This window comes from Astatotilapia calliptera, chromosome 3 (assembly GCF_900246225.1).
Source record: "Astatotilapia calliptera chromosome 3, fAstCal1.2, whole genome shotgun sequence".
NCBI classification, from domain to species: Eukaryota; Metazoa; Chordata; class Actinopteri; order Cichliformes; family Cichlidae; genus Astatotilapia; species Astatotilapia calliptera.
In genome coordinates, this window is record NC_039304.1 from 19,685,407 (window position 1) to 19,694,053 (window position 8,647).

General features: G+C 39.2%; 2 long non-coding RNA genes across 2 annotated transcripts; both read right to left on the bottom strand.

Moving 5' to 3' along the window:
* Positions 1-3,081: 3,081 nt before the first annotated feature.
* LOC113018863 (uncharacterized) lies at positions 3,082-3,382 on the bottom strand. Its single transcript, XR_003271877.1, has 3 exons — positions 3,350-3,382; positions 3,207-3,269; positions 3,082-3,106 (listed from the first exon to the last, which is right to left on the bottom strand). It is a non-coding gene; the product is annotated as an uncharacterized LOC113018863 (long non-coding RNA).
* A 2,590-nt stretch (positions 3,383-5,972) lies between these two features.
* Positions 5,973-6,361, bottom strand: LOC113018860 (uncharacterized). The gene is made up of 3 exons (XR_003271874.1): positions 6,295-6,361; positions 6,120-6,135; positions 5,973-6,040 (listed from the first exon to the last, which is right to left on the bottom strand). It is a non-coding gene; the product is annotated as an uncharacterized LOC113018860 (long non-coding RNA).
* Between the last annotated feature and the right edge of the window lie 2,286 nt (positions 6,362-8,647).

The window sequence follows — 8,647 nt, forward strand, 5'->3', positions numbered from 1 at the left end:
TGTCATGGTCCCTCTGTTCTCATCGGTCTGACCTGCCATTTCTGCCTTATTCTCTTCGCCAAGCTCTCCCGCCACTATCTGTGTGTGTGTGTGTGTGTGTGTGTGTGTGTGTGTGTTTTCTGGTGTTCTGATCTTTGTGAAAGTATTGGGACTGTCAGGAGAGTTTCCACCTCTGGGCTACAGAGCTTCAGTTGATGCAGTGTCATTGTAAGACAAACAGTCAGTGTAACCATGGCTTGTAAGTCAAGACTGCCTTTCTGTGTGTAAAAATTACTTACCTGTTTTCTGCTTTATGTCCCATAATCTTGAGAAGTGGAGCTGGAGAACTCAGAGACTTTTTATAAATAGTTCTGTAAAAGCTGTGGAGGGAGTGTTTTTGTATTTGGAGAATCCTGATATCAACAAGGCATTTTAATCCAGATAACTGCCACTCACTGGGGATTTTCTCCTTTCCGATCTCTTCTCTGCAAACCCTAGAGATGGTTGTGTGGAAAATCCCAGCAGATTTTCAAATAACTCAGACCAGCCTGTCTGACACCAACAACCATGTTACATTCAATCACCTTTATTCCTGATGCTCAGTTTGAAGATGAATAATATAGCAGACCAGTCACTAATAAAATGAGTCAATGAAATGTGGCCAAAACTGAAGATTAGGCTTAAAATGTTCCTTTTTGAGGAAGTTTATAATAAGGACTCGATTAGGGGACCCTGAATCCCTCACACTGCAGTAGGTCTAGTTCTAATCTGGGGGTTCCCATGATGTGTTTACACACCAGGTAAAGAGTAACATTTCATATTTCATGCAATAAAAAGTTATAAATGAATGATCAAACTATCATCATGATATCTCCTGATTAACTAACAGTGGGTGCAAAGCAGCTCTTTCTGTTTTCCACATTCACCAAAGAGGCAAAGTGTCAGTTTTGTACTTAAAGCTGTGGGCCAAATTAGCATGATGATGCATTTGTAAAACTGAAATTGGAAAGTTGTGCTAACGGTGCGCTAATTTAAAAAGATGCAGTCATTTCATTTCAATAATTACCTGCTTAACAGCTCAGAAACGAGCCCAGCCAATGAGGGAGGGTGAGAGAAGGATCTAATTGTTTTAAATAATGATTTATGTTTTTCTGTACATGTAGCGCATAGGTTACAGAATACAAAGTGGGTGAATCCTTCTGGATGAATCCTGCTTCAACCTGAGTTCTCAAATTTATCTTAAACTTTGACGTCACCGTGCTAAAACAGCCTTAGAAACCGATTTTAACTCAAATGTTTGAGCGCACATGTAAATGGTAAATGGCCTGTATTTGTATAGCGTCTTACTAGTCCCTAAGGACCCCAAAGCACTTTACACATTCAGTCATCCACCCATTCACACACTGGTGATGGCAAGCTACATTGTAGCCACAGCACCCTGGGGCGCACTGATAGCGGCGAGGCTGCCGGACACTGGCACCACCGGGCCCTCTGACCACCACCAGTAGGCAACGGGTGAAGTGTCTTGCCCAAGGACACAACGACCGAGACTGTCCAAGCCGGGGCTCGAACCGGCAACCTTCTGATTACAAGGCGAACTCCCAACTCTTGAGCCACGATCGCCCCATAAAACTGTCTTAGAAACAGATTTTAACTCAAATGTGTGCACGCACATGTGGGTGTGACCGATGCGCTCCGCTAACTTAGCACCTCTGTTCATATGGTGCTGATCATATAGCTGCGGGCAGCAGTTGTGTTTTGTATTGTATTTGGTGACAGTAGCAATAATCACTCACCTCAGTGTGAGGAGTTTCTTCCCATCCCTTTTTTTGTGCTTGTTGAGTGTTGAGTGGACTTTCTTCATCATAGCCACGAGCTCCCCTTGTTTTTGTGAAACTTCAGTGTGAGATAAGACCACTATCGGATAACCCTTCCCACATTTATCTATTATTATTCCAGCGATATTACTAGGGATGAGAAGTTCAGACATTTCAACACTGTGCTGAACTTGCTTAGCGCAGATGTTTCAACACACTGCTCCGAAGCCTGGTTCAAAACACCCAGATCACGTGACCACGACTTAACGAGGTTTTAGCAACCCAGTTTCTGCAGGTGGCGTACCTGCTGCTTTTAGGTATTGCCAGGCGCAGGTATTCCCAACCAGAGTCTTTTGGGCTGGGCCTTGTAATCACTGAATTAATGCTTATGATGCTACTGCTTCAATTAATTACACGCACATATTTAAAAGGAAGTGATACCCTCTGTGTTGTTATTATTTTTGCTGTGGCTTGTGAAAACTAATGTAGACTCTCCAACCACTTAAACATTGCAGTCCAAAGTGTAACCACTTAAACATTATACAGATATATAAATATCTTATTTTAATGATGAGAGAAAGCGAGAGAGCGAGACTGGTGAGTGAGCTCCATTCACTCCTATCAGCAAAAAGAGAGCGGCACACTGCGCTGTAAAATCAACAAAATATCTCACTAAACACCACCTCTGCGTTCAGGCAGGAAACAAAACACTGAAAACACACATTTTCAGCTCTGACTCCGACTGTTTTCAGGTTTTTTTACTTTCAACAGAAAATGTAATTTGCTGCACCAAGAGACGTCACACACTGCGGTATTCACACACTTCGTCACCATAAAGAATATGTTTATACTGCAAAAAGAAAAGGAAGAAAAACAGCTTTTTCATGTTTTTATACCAAATAATTCATTTTTACGTGATGCAGATCTTTAAACTCAGACAGTAAAAGTATTTGTTTGTGTCCATAGCAGCACTTCCTGATGTAACTCTGCTGACTTTAAGTTGCTGCTATCAGCTACTAAAAATCAGAGACTTTTTCTCACTGCTGTTGGAACAGGATACATTCAAAGTTTGATATTAAAGCTCAACAATGAATAAAAGGTGAATATGAAGAGCATGGATCTGAAACAAGGACACACCTCTGTGTGCTTTATGCTAAAAGATAGTACCAAATCTATATCATATTATTATTCAATATCATCTTAATAAACACTAAAAAGTGAGCGTGTCTGATATTTGGGCAGCAGAGGAGCAACAGTGGATTCATTAAATGCTTCTTTTTGGCTTTGCTGCTGCAGCTCTCCTCACTGACCTGTAAGACAAACACACAAAGAACACAAATGTCCAAGTTTCAGGATGTTCACCATTTAATAACTTGAAGAATAACTCGTCCTGCATGGCAGCATAATTACCAGGAAAGCTTCCTAACGTGACTTCAGAATAAACTGCTGCATCAGCTGCAGGACTTGATTTTCCTGTGAGTGGAAATAAGATTTTAAGACCAGATAAACATGTTGAACAACATTCACTGGAGGTGATGGCAGACTTTGTTTACCTGCTTTCTTCTTGGCTTTTCCTTTTTTGGGGTGTTTGACCTCAGCATACATGAGACTGTCCTCTAAAAGAGAAGTCAGAGCTCAGGATGCATTTGATCAGCAGATATATGACACAGAGCTGTTGGAAGTAGAGGTGGATTTAAACTCTGCAGATCAACCCTGATTTGTCAGCCACAGCCATTAACAGCATTAATGCTACGCTCCCCTTAATGATTCTCGCTCGTTTCACTAGATTATTACTTTAGCTGCCAAGAAAAGAGCAGACTACTTTAAGTGCTAAGAGCAGCATGTAAGAACTATGTATGAGATGTATTTACAAGGTTTCTTTTACTGTTACACAAAAAGTTAACAATTTAGACTTTTGAACACAGGATATTTTATTTAAGAAATTAGCAGGGGCAAAACAAAAATCTTAATCAACTAGTAATAATCATGTAATTCAATCACCTGACTGTTATCCTAATGTAACTAATCTACTCAGTGCTATCACTGATTTCAGATATAGTGTGGAAGTGAGGAGAGGGGTAATGCCCCGGTCAGTGTTGCACTTCTCTCCATCCTGTGCCTGAAAGTCCAAATGAGGAAGCAGTAACACAGTACAAAGTCTTCCAAGTCTTGTGAAGGACAAAAATGATCATTTCAGTTCATAAATTCACAGTGATTGGACAACTGAAACTTTTGACTGTGAACTCCACTGTGCTTTCTTCAGATGTTGCATCATCCCCTACTTCATCACTTACTCATATTTATATGCCCTACATTTATTCCACACACACTTTCCATGCTATTGGCACATCCGATACTTTCCTGTATCAAACAACCAGCTTAAACAGCTGTGCTCAAGCTCTGCTGTGCTTCTAGTGGTGCACCGCACTCAGATTATATGCTTTATTTGTTTGTGTTTGGTTTTGTGATCAGTGCTCTGGTTCAGAATCAGTGGATGCTGTGATTCAGTAAATCCAGCTGAAAAGCTGACTTTTTTGCCTCCCTGATTAAAGACTTTAATGAAAGCCCCAAAAAGTTGATTCTGTTCATCTGGACATACCAATTTTTGGCACAGCGTGTTTTGGCGTTTAAAAGCCACAGAGACGCAGTGTTTAGAGAAAATGCATCTCAGCTGTTCCGATACTCCTGACACAAATGGGATCACTACAGGTTTTCACTTAGGCAGCGCTTGTCCTTCTCTCCTGGATCAGCTGGAGCTTTCTTTAGGTGCCTTCCCAGCTTTGACAAATGTCTAGCTGGGATAACCACATTTACTCAGGGCCTTCTTGATGTAATGTTTTTCTGCTTCCCTGGACGCTGTGTCTGTGGGGATGGTGTTTACTCTGTGTTGTAGCGTCCTGGTGACTTTTTGGGCTTCACTTGCCTGGATGATTGAGCATGCATCAAGACACTTTAATGAAAGGCAACCCAACAAACCTGTTGGTGACATTAACCTGTGATCTGAGGAAGAGACTGAACTCAAACTGTGGAAGAAGTTTGTTTTGAGTTTTCTTCGTTCTTTGCAAACATTCTGACCTGCTGTGTTTCTGAATCACTCAATAAATCTGTTCAACTTCTCCAGTGTGTCTGTGTTTGAGTGCTTTGAATGACAACAACAACACAGTATCATGTTAAACAAATACACCTGACTTAATGACTAACCCACCAAAACCTAAATGACTGCAAATTAACTCTGCTGATATGTAGCAGCTAAGCTTGGTAAGGGAATAACTAAACTCCATGTTGACCTATAATAACCTGCAACATAATGAAATGACACATTTCAGTAGAAACACTGAGTGAGACTGTTGTGTCTGTACCTGCAGCTCCCGTCTTCACCTCAGAGTAAACAGCACTCTGCTCTGGTTCATGATGCTTCCCTGTGAAGATGATCAGGTTATTTGACACAAGAAAATAATTTTTTTTAATCTTTATTTTTTGTATTTTTACATTATATTTACAGTTATTATTTTTAAACTGCATGTGTTTTATGTACTCACTCTTCTTTCCAAAGGTTTTAAATTTAATAAGAGCGTATGTGACATCCTGATGTTCATCTAATCCTGAAATGTTCATATTTTAGTTACAGGATTGTAAACATGTCACATGGAATTAGTTTCATTAAATCAAAAACAAGTTTCATCTGTAACTGCTCTGTGCTTTTCAACACATATACTGCACCATTTCTGTTGTCTTCGACATGAGAAACTGATTCGTAGATGTGATTAGTACCTAAAAAAAGACGAACCAGGGTCACATTAATCATTTTAATAAAAACATAAAAAAGAGATTAAATATTTCTGTTCATTGATATTTTCGGACCATGAACCCATAAAGTTGTTACTGTTTGTGTTGTTATGATATTAAACAACAACATTGTGGATTCTTTCAGTCGACTTAAAGACACAATCAGGTTGTAAAATCCTGTTTATTTCTCATTTTATGTTCATGTGTCAGCTGGCTGTTTGGATGTTTGTTCCACTGGATTTTGACGAACGTTCTTTGAAAAGCTGCTGAGCACAAAATTAACCCTCAAAACTGTTCCTGTTAATGAAGACTGATTTAAAAGTCAATATTAATAATGATGATAATAAAGATCGGTAAAATGCTGACCGTATTGAACATAGCCGTACTCATGAGTTTCATTCTGGTTGACTCCATGATTTGTGGAGGAGCCCGGACTGTGACTCTCAGACTGGATCGACCTAAAACAGGAAATAAACACAATAAACTCAAAAGTAACTGATGTTTGTTTAAAATAATAATAAAAAGTATTTTACCAACCTGGTGAAGCAGGAATCTGTGAAAGAGACAAATGTTATTACACATGTTTGTCATGTATAAATTGTTCCACTGATATTTTGTGTCATGAGATCAGAATACATGTATATGTGTGAATAATTAAAGTGTATGTAGCAAATAAACTCTCTAATACAGCATGAAAAGAAGAGGCTCTTACACTTGGACTGTCTGCAGCGACACAACAAGAGCAGGAGAATAATAATGAGAGAGACTCCACAAACCAGTCCAACCATCAACCCACACAGGAGATGAAGAGCTGTCAGCTCCTGACACAGTTACTGTAACAACAAAACAATAATTAATTATTAATAAAGTATAAAACAAACCACTCTGAGAGCACAAATCTCTGCTAAGGCAGCTCACTCTGTTGACAGTATTTGCTTTTAAGGGAACACTATTGCATTTTTCTATGTATTTATTTATTCTATGTAGTGCAGCCACTTTATGAACACTCTCTGTCTTGTCACATTCCCTCAGATTTCCTGCCCTAACTGCTCTCTCCTCTCCCACAGATCTGCCGCCCTCACGCTGTTATGTCCGCTCCTCTGGCCTGTCTCTCTCACCTCAGTTAAGATGTTTTTGTAGGACTCGCTCTTTAAGTTTAGGTTCATTTATGTTTTGTTCTTGTTGACCAAGTCGAAGCTTGCAAAATGTTGCGTTAAATGAATGAACCTTTGTTTGATGAAGAAACTTTCACTCATTACTTCCTGCACTTGAGTCCTGAATCACAACAATATTAAACCTGACAATATACAGATATTACAAAATATTACAAAAAGTTCTGACAAAATAGATCCAGGTGACTTCAAGCCTTTAAACAGACAATCTAATTTCTTCTCAAGCATGAAATCCATTAAAATCCATCAAATGCTTTGATCCTGCTCACCTTTAACTGACATCCAGCTCTGTGCTGACTCTCTTCCTGAGTACTGACACTTGTAGAAACCTTCATCAGACTTTGACACTGCAGAGATCTTCAGCTCCCCTCGGGATCATTTTGAATAAGTTTGTCATTGTGATAGAAAAACACATTGGAAAGTATTTTTTGTGTTCTCAAACTGCAGCTCAGATTAACAGAAGCTCCCTCAGTCACAGGATGAACAGGACTCACCAGGATAGGAACATCACCATCTGTGAAACAACCACACACAATTGTTTCAGTCACATCAGCTGGTGCACACTGTTAGAAAAAGCTGAGACATAATAACAAGGATGGATTACAGAAATGCTTTTTATGATGAAGATCTGATCTTGTATTTAAAATCTACTGTATATGTCCTATTTTTACCAAATAATTTCTATAGTACTTGTTTTGAATTGCTATTTGCAAAATAAAAAGTTGATCTCTTAAGGTCTCGGTTATTGTTTACGTAACGTGAATGAAGCACAACAAATGCTACATTAATGTAGTCACAGTAGTGCCATACGTCTCCTCAGTAAATGTGCTCCACCCAGAAAGGTCACATGTGAACACAAAAACTTCACTCAACCAAACCTCATTACAATGAAGAAAAATATGAGACTGAGTTCTCTTTAGAAAGTGTGATGGTGGAAGTTTTAACCGGGACTGTGATGATGATGATGATGATGATGATGATGAGTTAAGGTATGGCTTGTTTGCTTTAGAGAGGATGAGAACATGTTTATTACAGTATGTTGATGCGCAACCGATTTTTAGCTTTTAAAAACTGAACAAATCTGTAAAGAAAAAAACAACCAAACATTTAAAGTATTTCAAATTCCATTTGCTGCAAAGCCGAAAAGGTTTCCACTCCACAATCTGAAATGCACATGTTTAACAAGCATCTGACTAAATTAGATGATGATATTCATGTTTATATGTGACTGCTCTAGTAGCGAGGTGTGGTTTCAGCACAGCTGCACGAGGAGAGGTGGGGCAGAATAGATCTGCACTGAGGAGAACTGACACACAGCATGATCTTTGACACCACTGCACTTTTTTACATGATTATCTTTACGAATAACACTTTGAAGACAGAGTTGTTGAGATTTTTAGTGGTTTAAATACAAAAGAGAAAATATGAAAACAACTTTTTGCTAAAAATCATTTATAAAAATCCATCAAATGTTTTGATCCTGCTCACCTTTAACTGACATCCAGCTCTGTGCTGACTCTCTTCCTGAGTACTGACACTTGTAGAAACCTTCATCAGACTTTGACACTGCAGAGATCTTCAGCTCCTCGGGTATCATTTTGAATAAGTTTGTCATTGTGATAGAAAAACACATTGGAAAGTATTTTTTGTGTTCTCAAACTGCAGCTCAGACTAACAGAAGCTCCCTCAGTCACAGGATGAACAGGACTCACCAGGATAGGACCGTTACCATCATCTGTGACACAATCACACACAATTGTTTCAGTCACATCAGCTGGTGCGCACTTTGAGAAAAAGCTGTGAGTCGTGTCTCATGATCTACATGCAGACCTGGCTTCAGAGAGATTTTCTGAGAGCCTGGTTTTAATGACTGGAGAGACGTTTGAACAAGTG